Source organism: Hyperolius riggenbachi, chromosome 2, assembly GCF_040937935.1.
Source record: "Hyperolius riggenbachi isolate aHypRig1 chromosome 2, aHypRig1.pri, whole genome shotgun sequence".
Lineage (NCBI taxonomy): Eukaryota > Metazoa > Chordata > Amphibia > Anura > Hyperoliidae > Hyperolius > Hyperolius riggenbachi.
The window spans coordinates 499,025,325-499,047,840 of record NC_090647.1 but is presented as its reverse complement, the minus strand read 5'-3'; positions in this window follow the sequence as shown (position 1 = coordinate 499,047,840).

Here is a 22,516-nt window from a genome sequence, read left to right as displayed (position 1 = left end):
AGTATAGTGCCCCAGTATAGCCAGAATAGTGCCCCAGTATAGCCAGAATAGTGCCCCAGTATAGCGCCCCAGTATAGCCAGTATAGTGCCCCAGTATAGTCAGTATAATGCCCCCCGCCCGTCCCCGCCGCTGTTATTACCTTAACAGCTGCCGCTCCTCCCCTCTCCGGCGCGTGTATATTCAAGCAGCGTATCTCCGGCTGCTCTGTGTGAATGCGGAAGGAAGCAGGGCAGCGGCTTCCTGTAATGGCGATATGTATCGCCGTTACTATGGAAACCAAGCCCTGCCTCCTGCGCATCACACAGAGCAGCCGGAGATACGCTGCTACAATAAACACATGCGCTGGAGAGGGGAGATCGGCCGCTGCTAAGGCAATAGCAGCGCGGCCGCGGGGACGTTCAGGAGGGGGGATAAAAGGACGGCACACCAGGCAACGTTCCGCGGCACACTAGTGTGCCGCGGAACACTGGTTGAAAAACGCTGATATAGATAAATGTATGGAGGATCTATTATTCATGTACATCTTTATGTGTACCTTGTGCTTCTCCAACTGAAACTAATGATGTCTTCTCTCCCACAGAGATCCCACTAAGGATGCTGCTGGCGCTGACCATCGCTGCTTCTCTCGCCATATTATCGGCGTTAGTAGGATGCACCTGCTTCCTGCTTAATAAATTCTAGTAAGTATTGCTACCATTATCTATACAATCCATACAAGTGATGAACACTAAACTGACACATGCAGGAGTAAGTAACAGGCCTTCATACCAAGATCTGCCCATCCATGAACTGGCAGGCATGTTCATCATTTGCCCCGCGAACCACAAAGTGCCATGTATGCCAAACACTAATAGATATACACCATGGGCAGATATATTTTTGAATATGTCTCCCAGCTGTAGTCAGATAACTCCCATTCAACTAGCGGTGTCAAACTCAAATACAAAAGTGGGGCGAAGCTGAACACTGGGACCAAGTCGCGGGCCAATCTTAATGTCTATGGCCATCTCCCTCCCTTTTTTCTAATGTTTCCCTCCCTCCGCTATTCATTTCCCTGGTGTCTCTTGCCCCCCCCCCCCCACACACACACACACACACTCCCTCCCCTAGTGGTCCTCCTTTCTGCCCTACATAGTTCCCTGCTGTCTAATACCTCTTTCCTCCACTATACAGTCCAATGGTGTCTAATGCCCCCTCCCTCCTCTATACAGTTCCCTGGTATCTAGTGGCTCCCTCCCTCTACTATACAGTTAACTGGAGTCTAGTGGCCCCACATGAAACTGTATATTGATACAGTTCCCTGCTGTCTAGTTACCCCCCTCCCTCCCCTATACAGTTCCCTGGTGTCTAGTGCTTTCCCCCTCCCTACCCCATATTGTTTCCCTCGTAATCTAGGGCTTCACCTCCAATATAGCTTCCTTGGTGGTCTAAAGTGGGCCAAACAAAATGCAAAGTGGGGAAACCACTTGCAGGCCAAATTTACCAGCTCTGCGGGCCAAAATTTAACATGTATGGACTAGACTGACTTCAGATCACTCAGGACCTCATGTTCCAGCAGTTCTGTCTCTGGTTCTGCTGGCTTATCACACATTATTATTGCATTACCGCTTGCTTGGCCACATGATGTGTTGCTAACTGTGAACCATTTCTTCTATTTACAGCCGTAATGAGGAATCCAGGCTTGATCGACTCATCAAAATGCTGGAAGGAGAAGACCTGGAAGCGGTAGTGGTGGACACACCACCAGCCGACGGGCGTATGCCAGAGCCAGACCCAGGAGAACTGCAGTCGGTAGTGGTCGATGAGCCGCCGTCACGACCATTTTGGCAACGCCTTTTTAATGTAGACCCTGGAGAAGTGGTGTCTGACATGGCGGAAAAGTTGCGGACACCAAGACCAGGTAAGCAAAACTGATTTTTCCTTAATGTAGGTGTTTTTGTTTTCAACTTATAAGGTAGAAACTATATCTTGATAAACATGATAAGAATCCAACAAATGAAGTCTCCAGGCTTACCTTTACTTGACTAAGTTTGGCCCCACCAACTCATTTTTATTTAGGAGGACACCTGAAATGAGAAGGATATGGAGGCGGACATATTTATTTACTTTGAAACAATAAAAACTGCCTGGCTGTCCTGCTGATAATCTTGCTTTAACTTTGAGGCATAGACTCTGAACAAGTATGCAGATCAGATGTTTGACTGAATTTCCCACATGCTTATTTCAGGGTTGTGACTCAGACATTATCATGCATAAAAGATCAACAGGACTGCCAGGCAACTGGTATTGTTCAAAAGCAAATAAATATGGCATCCCCCATATCCCTATCACTTCAAGTGTCCTTTAAGCCACTCTGTTGTACAGTCAGGACACCCCTCGCAGTGATGGACCAAAAAGGAGACTTCGGAGGCGGGGTGGGATGAGGCCATATACAGTAGCTTTTTAAAGAAAAGTAAATATTTGCATGTCGCTGCACTGCCAGATCTACCATGACACGACCTGAGGCAAGTAACTGATAAGGGTCCCGTAAAAATGAAGGGTCCTTAAAAAAATTCTATCTGCTTTCTGTAGCATTGTACTAATGACTACATGTGCCCACCACACAGATAAGGAAGTATACAATCTTTGTCATTTTTACACTGTCCCTGCTCCCCAGGGCTCATAAAAAAATCTGTCTCAGTCTGCAGCAATGTTCTGATGACTTCATGTACAAAATTACAGGCAAAGCAGTATACTTTGTAGACTATCCCTTTCAGTCAGCCCTCTGAAGACATTCTTTAGATTCAGGGCTTGTTTCCACTGTTGCGACGCGATTTCGGCCGCATTCCGACGCTTGTAAAAACGCATGCGGATGCGTTTCCACATGCGTTTTTACCCGCGATTTCGCATGCGATTTCGCATGGCAGGGTGCCATGCGAAATTAACCATGACACTGCCAGGGCTAAATAAAATTGAAAAAGGTGCGAAATCGCACGCGAAATCGCGGGTAAAAACGCATGTAACAAACGCATGCGTTTTTACTATTAAATACATTAGCGGCGATTCGCACGGATTCCCGACGCAGGCGAAATCGTTGGCTCTTTTGTGCGTTTTTTTCACGCTGAAAAAAACGCACCTCAACAACGCTACAGTGGAAACAGGCCCATCCACTTGCATCACATGTGCGGATCTGCATGCGTTGGACGCATGCAGATTCGCGATAGTGGGAACGAGCCCTCACTTACATGTCTTGTCTGGAGATCAGAGTGATCGGATCTGCCTGAAATTGTCAGGATATATTAACAAATGTATTGGCACCTTCATAAATATAAACACCAGAAACTATCAGAAATTATTCATTTGATTTATGGAAGCATTCTAAAAGTCTTAAAAACAAGTGCAGGGAAAGGGGATACAGATCAGTGCTGATGAGTGGTCTGATACATGTAGATGTAGCTCCTTCAGTTCAAAGAAAAACCATTGTTTTTAATCTAATTGAACTTCTCGCTTTTTCATGAAAATTGTCTCACAATGCTTTTCAGGCAGAGAGTGGGGGCTGCAAGGACCTTGTCCAGGGTTTTCATGAGGGTTTATGGCAGTTAGAAAGCTGGGGCACGGGAAGGATTATACCATAGTTACTTGTTTGTTTACAACTACTGATAAGGCTTCCCCTATAATGGGTTTATAGATGCAGAAGTCCTTCAGTGGGAATGCAAGGAATAGTCCTTCAGTGGGAATGCAAGGAATGACGTATACAGTATACACTGTTATATGGATCTTTAAAGGGCCACGCAGTACATTGAAATAAATGACACTGTGAATATTCTGTATGATTGCTGTAACTACTGTGGGGGTGTTTGAAAATGTAATGTTTCGTGGTAGTGGTCCTTTAAGAGCTTTGGTTACTAAACTGCCGTGTGTGTAAACATCCTGCATGAACATCCAACATGCATGAAGGTTGCATACATGTTGAAACTGTCACTGTTTCTGACTTTCTGTAACTTTGAGTCTCTCTCCCCCCCATCCCCCACAGACACTGAGCAGGAATAATAAGGGATAGGCACACTTGCCCACTGAACACCAATGATAGCCAGTTGTGGTGACTGCACCTTGGTTGGGGCGATAATGCGCAGCATGTTAGGTTGTTTGTATCTATAATGCCCACTAACATCAGTGAAGATACATAGGAGCAATTATTGCTGTTCATATGTGGGGTGATTGCTGTTTGTCATATGGGGGTGACTATTGTATTTCAATATGTGACAGCAGGATTGTGATAGGGTTAGGGGGTTGTCATCCTCACTAGAGATGTGGCGAACGGTTCCCGAACCGTTCGCCGGCGAACATCTCTAAATCCATGGGCCTCTTACTACTTCCGGGTCGCAATGACCCGGAGTAGTACGCCTGCGCTGCCCGGCGGAGCGCGTCCTAGATCGCGCTCCCGTTGCCGGGCACTCTCTGCGCATGTGCGTGATGTCATGAGTGACGTCACGCTCATGCGCAGAGAGTGCCCGGCAACAGGAGCGCGATCTAGGACTCGCTCCGCCGGGCAGCGCAGGCGTACTACTCCGGGTCATTGCGACCCGGAAGTAGTAAGAGGCCCAGAGAGGTTCGCCAGGCGAACTGTTCGGCCCAACACTAATCCTCACAATGTGTACTTCAGGCAACAAAAAGTCTAGAAGCAGCCCTGTGTCAGATTGCACCAGGTTTTGGGGCACTCCAGGCCCTCTTATAAGAGCTAAAAGTGCATACAATTCACTCTAGCTGCCCGCAGTATTTCTGGTAACCTGACATGAAGATCCTCTGGTGTTGTACAAAGTAAAGAATGTATACAGAGGGGGTAAATGACAAAGTGTGATAGTAACTAATACAATATTATTACTGCAATTCATTTACTGAGTATTCACAGGTGTACCTAGCATCATGTATCACCCATTGCTAACTGTTATTTTTACTTCCTAGGGCAATCAAGGGACAAAGAAAATGAAGCGGACGAGGAGGACGTGAGCGATGCTGGAGAAGGGACGAGTGGGGGAGGGACCCACCACACAGATCATCATGAAAGGATGCAGAAACGCAAACAAAAGTTTGACAAGTTCAAGTCAAAGAAATTGGAGCAGACCAAAGAAAAGGCAGAAAAGCTAAAGAAGGTGATGGAGAAGAAGAAGGCAGCTGTGCAGCAAATGGCTAAAGAGAAAGCCCCCAAAGTCAAGGCTTTGGGGAAACAGCTTAGAGAGAAAGCCAAAAAGGAGAACCTGGCAAAAATGAAACAGGCGGCCAGGAAGAAACTCCAGCAGCAGAAAAAGAGCATCCTACTAAAGACTGCAAAGCCACAGAAAAGCCGTCTATCCGGATTCTTTAGCAGGAAGAAGTCTGCCCCGTCTGCTCCAGCAAGAGGTTTCTTTGGAAAGAGAAGAGGAAAGTTCTGGTAAAAGCCAGAAACAACAAGAGATCCCCCCAGCCGACCATCTCATGTCCTCACCAACATATATATGTCCACTGTCCCTGAGGAACTTTAAATAAAAACCCTCAAATAAATTCCACTTCTGTCATTCTTCTATATTCATTACGTTATTTTTCTTTTATGGTTCTAAATGTAATGTTTCTTTTATATTGCTTCTGCCACCCATATTGAGGACCGGACATGTGTTTGGCCTCCATTCACTAAAAGGGAGCGACTACATCTCCAAGTGGGAGATGTAAAGACATTAAAAACTACATCTCCCAGCATGCACTAGAGGCCGGGGCACTCATCTCTCCCTGCATGCACTAACGGCTGGGGGCATTTATTAGAGAGGTAGGCTGATGTGAAAAGCTCTGCTTCCTGTTCACATGGTTCGGGGACAGGCAGCCAGTGTATAGTGATTGTGACAGGCGGGATGGAAGAGGAAGGGGCAGTGTGGTGCAGCTCAGTAACAAGTATCCCTGCACAAGTTACAGCTCCGCTCTCTACATTGTGCAGGGAGTGGGATACCGCAGCCTAGTGCATACTGACAGGCAGGCAGGAGGGGGGCAGTATGGAGAAGCTTAGTGACAACTGACCGGTATCCCTGTGCAGGCTATAGCTCCTTTTTTTTAACATGGTGCAGGGATATGGTACAATGGTTTGGTGTATAGTGACAGGCAGGAAGGGAGGGGGTCAGTGTGGAGCAGCTCAGGAACAATTATCCCTGTACAGGCTATAGCTCTGCCCTGCCCCCATACCCCTCCATACAGGCTACAGCTCTGACCATTTCACCCCTTCCCCTGTAAAGGCTACAGCCCACACCCTACCCCCTCCCTTCTGTGTATGCTATTGATGCTGCCTGCACATGGGACACACTGCTGCCAGCTCACCGTTAATGACACATACTGACATAGAATGTCCTAGGTCAGTTTTTCTCAACATTATATTGGTATGTACCCCTTTTAAAACCCTGTACTCACCAAGTACCCCCTAGCATAGTAAACAGTATTACAAGTACCACTTGACAAATATATATTTAATTCTAGTACATGATAATTGGTTCTAAACCATTTCCAAGCATTTACTATTGGTTTTAATAGGCTAAAATACTAATTTTGTGTCTAAATAAGATTTATCATTTTCTAAAACTCTAAATATGTTATTCTTTGTTAAAGAGAATCTGTATTGTTAAAATCGCACAAAAGTAAACATACCAGTGCGTTAGGGGACATCTCCTATTACCCTCTGTCACAATTTCGCCGCTCCCCGCCGCATTAAAAGTGGTTAAAAACAGTTTTAAAAAGTTTGTTTATAAACAAACAAAATGGCCACCAAAACAGGAAGTAGGTTGATGTACAGCATGTCCACACATAGAAAATACATCCATACACAAGCAGGCTGTATACACCCTTCCTTTTTAATCTCAAGAGATCATTTGTGTGCTTCTTTCCCCCTGCAGCTATCTTCCACTGAAGTGTCAGGCTGTTTCTTCCTGCAGAGTGCAGACAGCTCTGCCTGTATGTAATTCCTCAGTATGTGAAAGCCCAGCCAGCTCAGAGGACGATTTATCCAGCTTGTAAAAGATAATAGAGCAGAGAGAAGCTGCACTAATCTAAATAATATACAGGCAGTGTGCAGAGAGGGGCCTGGAGGTGGGAGATGCATCACAGAACCACAACACTGAAGAACTTGGCAGCCTTCCAGACACAGCCTGACAAGTCTGACAAGAGAGAGATAAGTTGATTTATTACAGAGATGGTGATAGTAGAACGTGCTGCAGTAAGCCAGAACACATTAGAATAGCTTTTGGAACTTGTAGGATGATAAAAAACAGGATGCAATTTTTGTTACGGAGTCTCTTTAAGTATATGAAGCCCGAGTACCCCCCGGAACCATCAGAAGTACCCCCTGGAGTATGCGTACCACACGTTGAGAACCTAGGTCCTAGGTTGTTAGTGACCCTAGCAGGGGTGTAACTAGAAATCACTGCCCCCCCCCTCCCCTGAAAAACTTTGTATGGGGCCTCCTTCTGACAAACAACCCACCCCCACCCCCACCAGAACCTATGTTATTCAATTGGCTAATGCACACATCTTTGTCTTCAAAACTTTCTATGATCCGTTATCAGTGGCTGAGCAGATGCAGTCATTAGAACAATTGTGCAGAGAGCAGAAAGTTTTTTCTCTCCTTGCCCTTCATTGTCAGTCTCACAGGATGGGGCCCCCCTGCGGCTGCATCTCTTGCAGGGTCTATTGTTACGCCCCTGGACCCTAGGTTTATAGCTCATCATGACTGTACACAGTAGCATACAATTTGATGGCCTGCCACCTGCATCATGCAGGCCATCATATGCATGCTATTGCCATACCTTCCAACTTTTTGAGATGAGAAAAAGGGATACTTAAGCTACGCCCCTGCCACACCCTTGATCCACACCCTGTCACACCCCTAGTCACGCGTTCCATAAAGATTTCATAAGAAAAATGTATTGTTTTATAATTCAATCCACACTGGACCTTTCTATCCTGGTGTATTTTCCTTCATATTAACATTTGAAAATAAGAGATATATCAATTTAAAAGATGGGAATAAAGTTTAGAGGCAATGAAACACATTTTTCAGTAGAGAAATACATATACAGTATTTACATAGAAAGAGGGACAAAGTCCTGAAAGAGGGACAAATGAGGAGGACAGAGGGACAGGGCTCCCAAAAAGGGACTCTCCCTCCGAAAGAGGGACAGTTGGCAGCTATGCTATTGCCCACAGACAGCACAGCAACGATGAGCCATCAAATCTAGGGGAACTACCAGTACCAGATGGTCAGCAAGATGCCTGACATAATTCTGGCCTGCATGTCATCAAATTGTATTCTACAGACAGTGTACAGCCATGACCAGCCATCAAATCTGGGGACACTACCAGATGTTCAGCGAAAAATCTCGCTGACATCTGGTAGTGTCCCCAGATTTGATTGCTCATGGCTGTCGCTGTACTGTCTGTAGGCTTGCAATTTGATGGCTTGCAGGCAGGCCAGAATTGTGGGCATCTCGCTGACCATCTGACAGAGACTGAGTGGGGAGGACAAGGGAGTGCTAGTGCTGACACATCGGAAGGTCGGAGTATGTAAAAAAAGCTGCTCAGAAATTTGGGAGCCCAGTAATCCCAATAGTAGTAATAATTCAACTAAAAAACACGAGCAAACATATCCGAATGACAATTTATCATCATAATCACCTTAATAGGTATCTATAACCAGGGGAATAGGTCACCGACTTTAAAATTGATACTAACAAAAACAAAAGACTAAAATCCACCTTAATTAAATGATCACAATGAGCTTAATGCAATCGCTCATATATGGCTCAAGACACCAGGATCAGTGAAAGAAGTCTTTATTTATATCCAGCTCAAGAAAATAAAAACAATTAAAAACAAGCAGCCAGACCTGGTACAAAGGCCCCTAAATAACAAGAATACATAATTGAGTCAAGTGTGTAATGAAACCAATCTATATATATAATTCAGTAAGTGCCTCAACCGTCCAGCAAGAAATAGAAGTACTTTGCATGAGAAAATGTATGCGTGCTCAAAGACCAAGTTTGAGGCCTCCTTTCCACGGACTGTTGAGCTGTGTGCTCAGCAAGCAGTTACCAGGCACAGGTAAGAAGTTATCAGGCAGCAACAAGCAGTTATCAGGCAGCAACAAGCAGTTACTAGGCAGCAGTGAGCAGTTACCAGGCAGCAGTGAGCAGTTACTAGGCAGCAGTGAGCAGTTGAGAGAGTTTGAGAGGCATTTCACTGCCTATTAACAGTCCGTGGAAAGGAGGCCTAACCCTAGCAAGTCTGGGTTTGCAAATCTGGCCTAATTGGCTATTCATAATTGAATAAGGGCCTCAACCTTCCAGCAAGAAGAAGAAGTACTTTGCATGAGAAAATGTATGCATGCTCAAAGACCAAGTTTGATGCCTCCTTTCCACGGACTGTTGAGCTGTGTGCTCAGCAAGCAGTTACCAGGCACAAGTAAGAAGTTATCAGGCAGCAACAAGCAGTTATCAGGCAGCAACAAGCAGTTACTAGGCAGCAGTGAGCAGTTGAGAGAGTTTGAGAGGCATTTCACTGCCTATCAACAGTCTGTGGAAAGGAGGCTTAACCCTAGCAAGTCTGGCTTTGCAAATCTGGCCTAATTGACTATTCATGAGGCAATGCTCATGCAAATATGCATTTGCTTTCGCATGTCAAACTATGCAGGGTCAAAAAACCAATACTGCAAAGCGGTCGTGGAGCAGTGCTTTTCAGCACTGCTAGATTTGGGCGCAGCGAGTGCCGCCATAGACTGTAACGGGAATCAGTCTATAGTGGCGCTCAGTGAGTAATGTCGGCGCCGTCAGAAGACGGAGCCGAAGTTGCTTAAAAAACACAATAATTCGACCTCCAGCAATCGCTGGAAGCCAAATTATATAATTCCCCCACTATCCATGGCGGCCAGGAGGGGGAATAGTAATTAAAGGATACCACAGCCCAAAGGCTGTGGTAAAATCAAAGTTGCAATGTGGAGGGAAAGAAAGATACATACTTACCGCTTCCCTCGTTCCCTGCCGATGGGTCCCGCTCATCTGTTACAGCTCCCGGTACCGACCCGACTCTCCTGACCCTTCACCCGGACATACTGTGCTGCGCATGCGCAGTATGTCACTATACTCTTCGCTTCTGCCGTCGCATCGTGACGGCAGAAGTATGGACACTCCCCCGCCTCCTCCTCTCCCAGCGTGTGCGCTCCAATCTAAAGCTAGCGTGACATGCTAGCTGGAGTTCGCACTGGGACAACTGATGTGGAGAGAGCGGAGGGGGGAATAAGTTAAAAAAAACACACTGCCGGCTGGAGGGAGCGAGTGAGTGGGCGGGCGAGTGGGCGGGCAGGCAGCGAGTGGGCGGCGAGCAGGCAGCGGCAGTACAGCCCAAGCATTCTGTACATAGATGCAATGACATCTATGGTACAGCAAGAAAATTATCCCCACATTTATCTCTGCATATGTGCATGTATATACATGTGTGTATATACATGTATATACACACATGTATATACATGCACATATGCAGAGATAAATGTGGGGATAATTTTCTTGCTGTACCATAGATGTCATTGCATCTATGTACAGAATGCTTGGGCTGTACTGCCGCTGCCTGCTCGCCGCCCACTCGCTGCCTGCCCGCCCACTCGCCCGCCCACTCACTCGCTCCCTCCCTCACTCGCTCCCTCCCTCCAGCCGGCAGTGTGTTTTTTTTTAACTTATTCCCCCTCCGCTCTCTCCACATCGATTGTCCCAGTGCGAACTCCAGCTAGCATGTCACGCTAGCTTTAGATTGGAGCGCACACGCTGGGAGAGGAGGAGGCGGGGGAGTGTCCGTACTTCTGCCGTCACGATGCGACGGCAGAAGCGAAGAGTATAGTGACATACTGCGCATGCGCAGCACAGTATGTCCGGGTGAAGGGTCAGGAGAGTCGGGTCGGTACCGGGAGCTGTAACAGATGAGCGGGACCCATCGGCAGGGAACGAGGGAAGCGGTGAGTATGTATCTTTCTTTCCCTCCACATTGCAACTTTGATTTTACCACAGCCTTTGGGCTGTGGTATCCTTTAAATAATAGAGTAAGTGCCTCAACCTTCAAACAAGAAGAAGAAGTAGCGCCCTGCCCCCAGGGCTGGTCCAAGCAAGAAGGGGCTGGTCCAAGCAAGAAGTAGTGTCATATTAAACCAAGGGCAAAGAGGGATAATTTGCATATTCAGTAGCAGTGAATTGTGGGTAACCACAAATGTTCACTTATAGCTGAATTATTGCAGATTTGCTTCTGTTTTAAGAAGGAAAATTACACCAAGCTTTGCTTTTTTTAGTAGGAGGGCTTTTTGGTCTCTTTTATCATCCTATACATTCTTAGTAGTTTGGGTCACCCTGAGCTGCTTGGTTACTCTGTTGTACTGGTCCAAGCCCTATCTCATACAGCCGTATCAATTCCTGCCATGTACTGATGAGGACCAAAAGTCTGAAACAGGGTGTCTACATGTGGGTTTGATATGACTGTGTAAAATTTAAAGCTATATGCTTGCTATACACCAGTGGCTCTGGATGCTTGCTTGGCTTACTAAGCAATGTACTGATGAGGACCAAAAGTCTGAAACAGGCTGTCACATGTGGGTTTAATATGACTGTGTAAAACTTAAAGCTATAGGCTTGCTTGACTTATCAAGGGTGAAAAGGAATTATTTGCATATTTAGTAGCAGTGCATTGTGGGTAACCACAAATGTTCACTTATAGCTGAATTGTTGCACATTTCCTTCTGTTTTAGGAAGGCAAATTACATCAAGCTTTGCTTTTTTTAGTAGGAGGGCTTTTTGGTCCCTTTTATCCCCCTATACATTCCGAGTGGTTTGGGTCACCCTGAGCTGCTTGGTTACTCTGTTGTACTGGTCCAAGCCCTATCTCATACAGCTGTATCAATCCCTGCCATGTACTGATGAGGACCAAAAGTCTGAAACAGGCTGTCTACATGTGGGTTTGATATGACTGTGTAAAATTTGAAGCTATATGCTTGCTATACACCAGCGGCTCTGGATGCTTGCTTGGCTTACCAAGGGGGAAAAGGGGTAATTTGCATATTTAGTAGCAGTGCATTGTGGGTAACCACAAATGTTCACTTAAAGCTGAATTATTGCAGATTTCCTTCTGTTTTAAAAAGGCAAATTACACCAATACAGTGTGCGGCATTGCAGGAAGTGACGACAGTGGAACGCACGATGGAACACGGAAGAGGTGAGTCATCCCCGCCCGCTGCCTCTTACTAATAGTGGCGGCTGCTACTGTGCTTAAGCAGGAGGGGGAGTGCACATGGGGGACCCAGGTGAGGGGGGGGGGTTCCTGCTGAGCTTAGGCTGGAGGTAGAGCACACATGGGGGACCCAGTTGAGGGGAGGTCCAACCCCCCTCCCTGCCGCTGTGCCCAATACCCCCTTCCTGCCCTCTACCCTCTTATGCGGCGTATGGTACGCCGCGGGTCGGCTAGTAAATCAATAATTCTCAAGAGTAAAAAAATGTTAATGATATATCACTAGAGACCTCTGCTTCAAAACAATATCCCAGGAGAAGCATACAGTAATATATATATAAATAATTGAATAATTAATGGATTATAAAATTCAATGCTAATAATAAAGTGCCAGTGCTCACAATAATGACCTATCCTCCTGTGCTACACTCAATAATGGGAATTAAAAAACTCTCCACAAGGTCTAAGGTGCAATTAATAAATAAACATGAACAATCAAAAAATGTGAAAAACAACTACCGGTATATCAAAAATACATGTACAGCCCCAAAAAGGGGGCACCATGAGGTAGATAGAGTGAAATAAATAGCAAGTATTGCTACTCACAAGTATGAACACGATTGGAATAAATAAACAACCAGCAAGTGAAGAGAGATAATGAAATAAAGCAAGTAGGTAAACAGCAAGTGAAAGAAGAATAGCAGCGATCACCATACCAATGAAATAACCCAATGTGTATTAGGTTAGCAAAGAAGTAAACAGACTCACCCAATAAATCAGTAAACAGACACAGGAATGGCTGCACAGCGCTACCCACTAGTGATGGGTCGTTCGTGAACGAGCCGGCTCTAAGAGCCGGCTCTTTGCTGTGAACGACAAGAGCTGGTTCTCAGTATTAAAGGGAAGGTTCAGGGAGGGTGGCTAAAAAAATAAAAATCAATTTTCACTTACCTGGGGCTTCCTCCAGCCCGTGGCAGGCAGGAGGTGCCCTCGCCGCCGCTCCGCAGGCTCCCGGTGGTCTCCGGTGGCCGACCCAACCTGGCCAGGCCGGCTGCCAGGTCGGGCTCTTCTGCGCTCCAAGGCCCGGCACTTCTGCGTCCCACGCGGGCACGATGACGTCATTGGACGTCCGCCGGGCTGTACTGCGCAGGCGCAGTAGTTCTGCGCCTGCGCAGTACAGCCCGGCGGACGTCCGATGACGTCAGCGCGCCGGCGTGGGACGCAGAAGTGCCGGGCCTTGGAGCGCAGAAGAGCCCGACCTGGCAGCCGGCCTGGCCAGGTCGGGTCGGCCACCGGAGACCACCGGGAGCCTGCGGAGCTGCGGCGAGGGCACCTCCTGCCTGCCACAGGCTGAAGGAAGCCCCAGGTAAGTGGAAATTGATTTTTATTTTTTAACCACCCTCCCTGAACCTTCCCTTTAAAAGAGCCGATGCCTCAGCCGCCCCACACAGCTCTGATTTGCTGTGTAATAAAGGGCGCTGAGGCATGCTGGGAGATGTAGTTCTCCTCTTGCAGCTTGTAGGAGTGTATAGGAGTGTATAGGGCGGAGCAGTAGCAGGAGGGATTGCCCCAGTCAGAGAAGCAGTCTGGAGTTGTCATGGAGACGGGGGCGGGGCTTTTACTCCGATTCTGATGTGGTGTCTAGTGATTTTTAATGAAGAGCCGATTCAGAGCCGTAAGAGCCGGCTCTTTAATGGGAGCCGATTCAGAAGAGCCGATTCTCCGAGAAGAGCCGGAATTCCCATCACTACTACCCACGCTGTCCCACTAGTTCCGCCGAAGCTGCCAAGGGACAATTTGAAAGAGACGCTGGCGCGATTTAAACATTCCCCCTAGACCCGGCTGCGTCATCAGCTACACCCCACGTGCCGTTAATATGTCAGCACGTGCGGCCAGCCATGCGTAAGTTGAGACGCATAAAACCTAAGTGATACTCATAAACAGCCATATACATGCCATCTAGTGGGCTAATCAAATAGTGCATGGAAAGTCCAATAGAGAAACAATAGGATACATAAATAAGAAGGTTTGCCGCCATCCAGTGGAGAAAAAAGAGTTTACAAATATGTTAAAAATGAACAAAGAAACTACACAAATCCAAAATGTCTATAGAAACATATACAAGTTTCTGGAGCACATATAAATATTCACAATACATATGATCATAGAAAATGTATTATTATCACATAATTAAGATATTATACTGTATCTTAAAATGCATAAAGTCCCTATATTAAGATACAGAAAGTATTCCAGAAGACCATCCTCCCAATACATAAATTAAATAAATAAATTGTTTTTATTTTCTTGAGCTGGCTATGAATAAAGACTTCTTTCACGGATCCTGGTGTCTTGAGCCATATATAAGCGATTGCATTAAGCTCATTGTGATAATTTAATTAAGGGGGTTTCTAGTGTTTTGTTTTTGTTAATCCCAATAGTAGAATATCAGTAAATTACGGTAACCTATATTTTACTATTAAAGTTTAAAAACAATAGTAAGATATCGGTATTAAATACCGTTATTTTACTATAGCTAAACCTAAGCCTGTTCTCACACTGAACCCTCCCACTACCCATGCCTAACTTTACTAACCCCTGCCCCACACCCTACCTTAACCATCCCTGCTACCGCAAAGCCCCCCATGGCTAACCTTAACCCTTCCTAGGTAGGTTCTCTTTTTACACTACAAGTAAGATATGTGCAGTATGCATAGAATTATTTTTTTTATGATAGTTCTAGCCCTGCTACAGTCGGAGGGACGGTGAACTGGCCTCTAGTCTGCATAGTTTGAAGACCCCTGTTCTATGGTTGAGGCACTCATGCAACAATATCAAAATGTTTGCTCTTGAAACAAAATAACTTTTGTTGGCTGTGGCCACAGTGCGTGTGTACCTGTCACCAGGGATTGAAGCAGTAGGCCTTACCGCTGACAAGCGAATTTTAACTGCAAACTTTGTAAGTACCCAATTGTCTTTCGAATAAATTATCTACTTATGGTAATGCACTATGGAGTGCTCCTTCTTTATCTAGATATGTTTGATTTTCCCTAAATTGGAGCAGCACAGTGCCTAGCTATCACTAAGAATAAGGAGAGGAATTGTGGAAGTGTCTGTGTGCCTCTGGACTGGGAGCGCAAGGATTTTGGTTGTAGTAGGGGGTGTGGCCTGTGTTGAGGGGTGGAGCTTAGGGGGCCAGAACCCCTTTGCCTTCAGGCGCCTGTCATCAAGATGGCGCCGGACTCGGACGCCTCGGCCACAGGGCTCCGGCCTTTTTTGCTTTTTTAATCTTCCTCTCCTCCACTCACCTCTGTGTTTCCACCTCTTTCCGAGGTAGGAGGCGGAGGACATGGGCACTGCTGGCCTGGCTCTGGTTCAGCCACGGATTCCGGCATATGACGGCGGCGAGAGAGATCAGCTGTCGGGGCCGGCGAGAGAGATCAGCTGTTCGGGGTCGACGAGAGAGATCAGCTGTTTTCGGGGCTGGCGAGAGAGATCAGCTGTTTCGGGGCCGGCGAGAGAGATCAGCTGTTCGCGTGTGCTTAGGCATGGAGAGGCAGCGTTGATCCGCTGCCGCTGCCTCGGACCACCTGCGCCGATCCCATCACGGCATTGATGGCCCCCAGCATGTTCCAGCCATCCAGTTCCGGGGACGACGCTGTGCAGGCCACCGGCCACCCTGCTGGTCGGGTGCGACTGGCTGCACACAGGCACAGGCACCATCGTCGCTGCCCCGAGCCAGCCCCTTTAGCCACCGCCACCTCAAGGGAGAGCTGCCGACCCAGAGGTCAGTGTTCCACGTGGTGCGGGCCTATGGTACATGGCCTGCACAGAGGACGCCGCTCTCGGCTGTTCAGGCCACCGCGTTCAGCTGATGCTGAGCCGCTGCCGAGGAGACCAGGAAGTCACATGGAGGGAGGTGACAGCTGCAACAGGAGCCGCCGATTAGAGCAGCATGGAGCCCGGGAGACAACCTACAGCAGCTTTTCTGCCGCCGCTCCCCAGCCAACCAAAGCCACGTGGAGCCTCAGCCATGGATAGCTCCTGGGTCTGAGTGAGGGCCTTTTCAGCCACCAGACACTGTAGCAACCATCGGGACGCCAGCAGCCATTAGACCCTTGCTCTCCTTCACCGCTGCCCGAGCCTCTCAGGGTCAACAAGTTACCCGTGATCCTGCACTCCACCACCACTGTGCCTGCTGCCCCATTGTTGTACATCAGCTGCACGGACAACCATTGGGACTTTTTGACCAGGCCACTAGCCAGCTGCAGCAATGCCCAGGGACTATCTCTCCCCTCGGTCAGCCTTTGGGACTTTTTGACCAGGCCACTAGCCAGCTGCAGCAATGCCCAGGGACTATCTCTCCCCTCGGTCAGCCTTTGGGACTTTTTGACCAGGCCACTAGCCAGCTGCGGCAATGCCCAGGGACTATCTCTCTCCTCTCCTCCTCTCTCTCTGCTCTGTCCTCACTTTCTCTCTCATCTTATCTTCCTTCCTTTTCTCTTGCATCTTCTCTCGCATCTCTCTCTCTTCCCCAGGGTTGGACTGGGGGGGCATCTGATTCAAGTATTGCTGCAGAAGCGTTTGAGTGCCTATACGGCAGCGGATTACCCCCTCCAGTGCTTCTCCTGGGTCCACTTGTAAGCTTCTATTCTCTATATCTCTCTACGCTTCTTTTCCCGGAATCCTGGGGGGCATCCAATTAGCTGCAGAGCTGTTGAGCGCTGCAGAGAAGGTAGCGCTCCACTCACATAGCACTGGATGTCTCCTCGGGACCTTCCACTACGTAACTATGTAACTAAGTATTATGTTCCATGCACTGTGTACTCACTACTAAATGTAATGTACATTACTGCTTGCGTTTTGCTGTACCATCACCGACCCTGTATGTGCCAAAAATAATTCCGGGTACAACCCCCGTTGTACTTGGCGAAATAAAGTGATTTTGATTCTGATTCTAATTGACAGTGCAAGCTGTGAAATGAAAAACAAATTCCAAGACACAAAAGGGTGAGAGAGCCCTGCCCTTGTGAGCTTACAATCTAAAGGAATGGGGAGAAACAAGAGGTTACATTTGTTCAGTTTTAATGTTCCAATTTTAAATATCACTGTTTCAGAGATATGCTGAAATGACTCTAGAGTAAAAATTTTACTGTTACGAGTTTTCAACTGGCGTGCACTAGCTGCCGGGTACACTCATCTCCCAGCATGCACTAGCGGCCGAGGATACTCATCTCCTGGCATGCACATGCTGGGGACACTCATCTTCCACCATGCACTAGCTGCCGGGTACACTCATTTCACGGCATGCACTAGCGGCCGAGGACACTCATCTCCCGGCATGCACTATCAACCGGGGATACTCATTTTCCACCATGCACTAGTGGCCAGGTACACTTATCTCCCGACATGCACCAGCGGTGGGGACACTCATCTCCCAGCATGCACTATCAGCTGGGGATACTCATTTTCCACTAGAGATGTCACGAACCTCCGATTTTCGGTTCGCGAACCCAGTTCGCGAACTTCCGCGGAAGGTTCGGTTCGTGTAAAAGTTCGCGACCCCCAATAGACTTCAATGGGGAGGCGAACTTTAAAAAATAAAAAAATTATGCTGGCCAGAAAAGTGATGGAAAACATGTTTCAAGTGGTCTAACACCTGGAGGGGGGAATGGATGAGTGGGATAGACACCAAAAGCCCCCGGGAAAAATCTGGATTTGACGTAAAGCAGCATTTTAAGGGCAGAAATCACATTGAATGCTAAATTGCAGGCCTAAAGTGCTTTCAAACATCTTGCATGTGTATACATCAATCAGGGAGTGTAATTAGAGTTCTGCTTCACACTGACACACCAAACTCACTGTGTAACACGCCGCAAACAGCTGTTTGCATAGTGACGGCCGTGCTGGACTGGTGCGCACCATGACCAGAGTGCAGGCCGTGGCAGTTTTCCAGCCCATATGGTCGCCGGGCTGTGGTAGCTCAATGATAGAACAACAGTGACTGTCCAGCTGATTGAATTTGGTCTGTCCACAATGAAGCAACAACCTTATTATCTTCTTGTATGTAGGTAGGCATAGGTAGGAGTCCCAGTATAGGTAGGTAGGCATAGGTAGGAGTCCCAGTATAGGTTGGTAGGCATAGGTAGGTGCCTCAGTAGTTAGCTAGGCATAGGTAGGAGACCAAGTATAGGTAGGTAGGCATAGGTAGAAGTCCCAGTATAGGTAGGTAGGCATAGGTAGGTCCCCTAGTATAGGTAGGTTGGTAGGTGTCCCCGTATAGGTAAGTAGGTGCCCCAGTAGTAAGGTAGGCATAGGTAGGTGTCCCAGTATAGATAGTTAGGCAGGGCCTGGCTGGCTCAGTAATAACAATTACCAAGGTCCAGCTGCAACAGATAGGGCTGTATAATGTCAGTGTCAGTGAGCAACACACACACACACACACAAAAAAAATCAGGAAAACATTAGCTCTCAAAAGTGAGCTGAGGGGTGCTATTTTAGCAATAACAATCATCCAGGAGCAAGCCAAGAGCCTAACTAATCTTTCCCTAGGAGAAAAAATCTGCAGCAGCTCTCCCTAGTCTGTCTATTTGCAGCAGGCACACGAGTGAGTGTCATGGCCAGCGAGCCTGCCTTATATAAGGGGGGGTGGGGCTCCAGGGCTTAGTGTAGCCTGAATGGCTACAATGTGCCTGCTGACTGTGATGCAGAGGGTCAAAGTTGACCCTCATAGTGCATTATGGGGCGAATCGAACTTCCGCAAAAGTTCGCCTGGTGCAGGCGAACGCGAACCCCCAAAGTTCGCCTGGAACCGTTCGCTACATCTCTATTTTCCACCATGTACTAGCGGCCAGGTACACTCGTCTCCCAGCATGCACTAGGGCTGGGGTCACTCATCTTCCGGCATGCACTAGCGTTGGGGACACTCATCTCTCAGCATGCAATATCAGCCGGGGATACTCATCTTCCACCATGCACTAGCGGCCAGGTACACTCGTCTCCCAGCATGCACTAGTGGGTGGGGACACTCATCTCCCGGCATGCACTATTGGCTGGGGACACCTTTATCTTCCGACATGCACTATTGGCTGGGGACACTCATCTCCCGGCATGCACAAGCGGCCAGGGACACTTATCTCCCGGCATGCACTAGAGGCTGGGGACACTCATCTGCCAGCATGCACTAGCGGCCGAGGACACTCATCTCCCGGCATGCACCAGCCGCTGGGGACACTCGTCTTCCACCAAGCACTAGCTGCTGGGTACACTCATCTCATGGCATGCACTAGCGGCCAAGGACACTCATCTCCCAGCATGCACTATCAGCCAGGGATACTCATCTTCCACCATGCACTAGCAGCCAGGTACACTCGTCTCACAGCATGCACTAGCGGCTGGGGTCACTCATCTCCCGGCATACACTAGTGGTGGGAACACTCATCTCCCGGTATGCACTATTGGCTGGGGACACTCATCTCCCGGCATGCACCAGCGGTGGGGACACTCATCTCCCAGCATGCACTATCAGCCAGGAATACTCATCTTCCACCATGCACTAGCGGCCAGGTACACTCGTCTCCCAGCATGCACTAGCGGCTGGGGCCACTCATCTCCCGGCATGCACTAGCGGCCGGGGACACTCATCTCCGGGCATGCACTAGCGATCGGGGACACTCATCTCGTAGCATGCACTAGCAGCTGGGGTCACTCATCTCCCGGCATGCACTAGCGGTGGGGACACTCATCTCCCGGCATGCACCAGCGGCTGGGGACACTCATTTTCCACCATGCAGTAGCGGCCAGGTACACTCGTCTTCCACCAAGCACTAGCTGCTGGGTACACTCATCTCAGGGCATGCACTAGCAGCCAAGGACACTCATCTCCCAGCATGCACCATCAGCCAGGGATACTCATTTTCCACCATGCACTAGCGGCCAGGAACACTCGTCTCCCAGCATGCACTAGCGGCTGTGGCCACTCATCTCCCGGCATGCACCAGCGGTGGGGTCACTCATCTCCCGGCATACACTAGTGGTGGGAACACTCATCTCCCGGTATGCACTATTGGCTGGGGACACTCATCTCGTAGCATGCACTATCCTCCTGGGACACTCATCTTCCACCATGCTCTAGCGGCCAGGTACACTCGTCTCCCAGCATGCACTAGCAGCTGGGGTCACTCATCTCCTGGCATGCACTAGCGGTGGGGACACTCATCTCCCGGCATGCACTATTGGCTAGGGACACTCTTCTCCCGGCATGCACTAGCGGCCGGGGACACTCATCTCCCGGCATGCACCAGCGGTGGGGTCACTCATCTCCCGGCATTCACTAGTGGTGGGAACACTCATCTCCCGGTATGCACTATTGGCTGGGGACACTCATCTCGTAGCATGCACTATCCTCCAGGGACACTCATCTTCCACCATGCACTAGCGGCCAGGTACACTCGTCTCCCAGCATGCACTAGCAGCTGGGGTCACTCATCTCCCGACATGCACTAGCGGTGGGGACACTCATCTCCCGGCATGCACTATTGGGGCTGGGGACACTCTTCTCCCGGCATGCACTAGCGGCCAGGGACACTCATCTCCCGGCATGCACCAGCGGTGGGGACACTCATCTCCCAGCATGCACTATCAGCCAGGGATACTCATCTTACACCATGCACTAGCGGCTGGGTATACTCATCAGGTACACTCGTCTCCCAGCATGCACTAGCGGCTGGGGCCACTCATCTCCCGGCATGCACTAGCGGCCGGGGACACTCATCTCCGGGCATGCACTAGCGATCGGGGACACTCATCTCGTAGCATGCACTAGCAGCTGGGGTCACTCATCTCCCGGCATGCACTAGCGGTGGGGACACTCATCTCCCGGCATGCACCAGCGGCTGGGGACACTCATTTTCCACCATGCAGTAGCGGCCAGGTACACTCGTCTTCCACCAAGCACTAGCTGCTGGGTACACTCATCTCAGGGCATGCACTAGCAGCCAAGGACACTCATCTCCCAGCATGCACCATCAGCCAGGGATACTCATCTTCCACCATGCACTAGCGGCCAGGAACACTCGTCTCCCAGCATGCACTAGCGGCTGTGGCCACTCATCTCCCGGCATGCACCAGCGGTGGGGTCACTCATCTCCCGGCATACACTAGTGGTGGGAACACTCATCTCCCGGTATGCACTATTGGCTGGGGACACTCATCTCGTAGCATGCACTATCCTCCTGGGACACTCATCTTCCACCATGCACTAGCGGCCAGGTACACTCGTCTCCCAGCATGCACTAGCAGCTGGGGTCACTCATCTCCTGGCATGCACTAGCGGTGGGGACACTCATCTCCCAGCATGCACTAGCGGCCGGGGACACTCATCTCCCGGCATGCACCAGCGGTGGGGTCACTCATCTCCCGGCATTCACTAGTGGTGGGAACACTCATCTCCCGGTATGCACTATTGGCTGGGGACACTCATCTCGTAGCATGCACTATCCTCCAGGGACACTCATCTTCCACCATGCACTAGCGGCCAGGTACACTCGTCTCCCAGCATGCACTAGAAGCTGGGGGTCACCCATCTCCCGGCATGCACTAGCGGTGGGGACACTCATCTCCCGGCATGCACTATTGGGGCTGGGGACACTCTTCTCCCGGCATGCACTAGCGGCCAGGGACACTCATCTCCCGGCATGACCTAGAGGCTGGGGACACTCATCTACCGGCATGCACTAGCGGTCAGGGAAACTCATCTCCCGCCAGGCACTAGCGGCCGGGAACACTCATCTCCCGGCATGCACTATTGGCTGGGGACACTCTTCTCCCGGCATGCACTAGCGGCCAGGGACACTCTTCTCCCGGTATGACCTAGAGGCTGGGGACACTCATCTACCGGCATGCACTAGCGGCCAGGGAAACTAATCTCCCGCCATGCACTAGCGCCCGGGAACACTCATCTCCCGGCATGCACCAGCGGCCGGGGACACTCATCTCCCAGCATGCACTATCCTCCAGGGACACTCATCTTCCACCATGCACTAGCGGCCAGGTACACTCGTCTCCCAGCATGCACTAGCAGCTGGGGTCACTCATCTCCCAGCATGCACTATCGGCTGGGGATACTCATCTTCCACCATGCACTAGCGGCTGGGTATACTCATCTTCCACCATGCACTAGTGGCTGGGGATAATCATCTCCCAGCATGCACTAGCGGCCGGGGGCACTTATCTCCCGGCATGCACTAGAGGCTGGGGACACTCATCTGC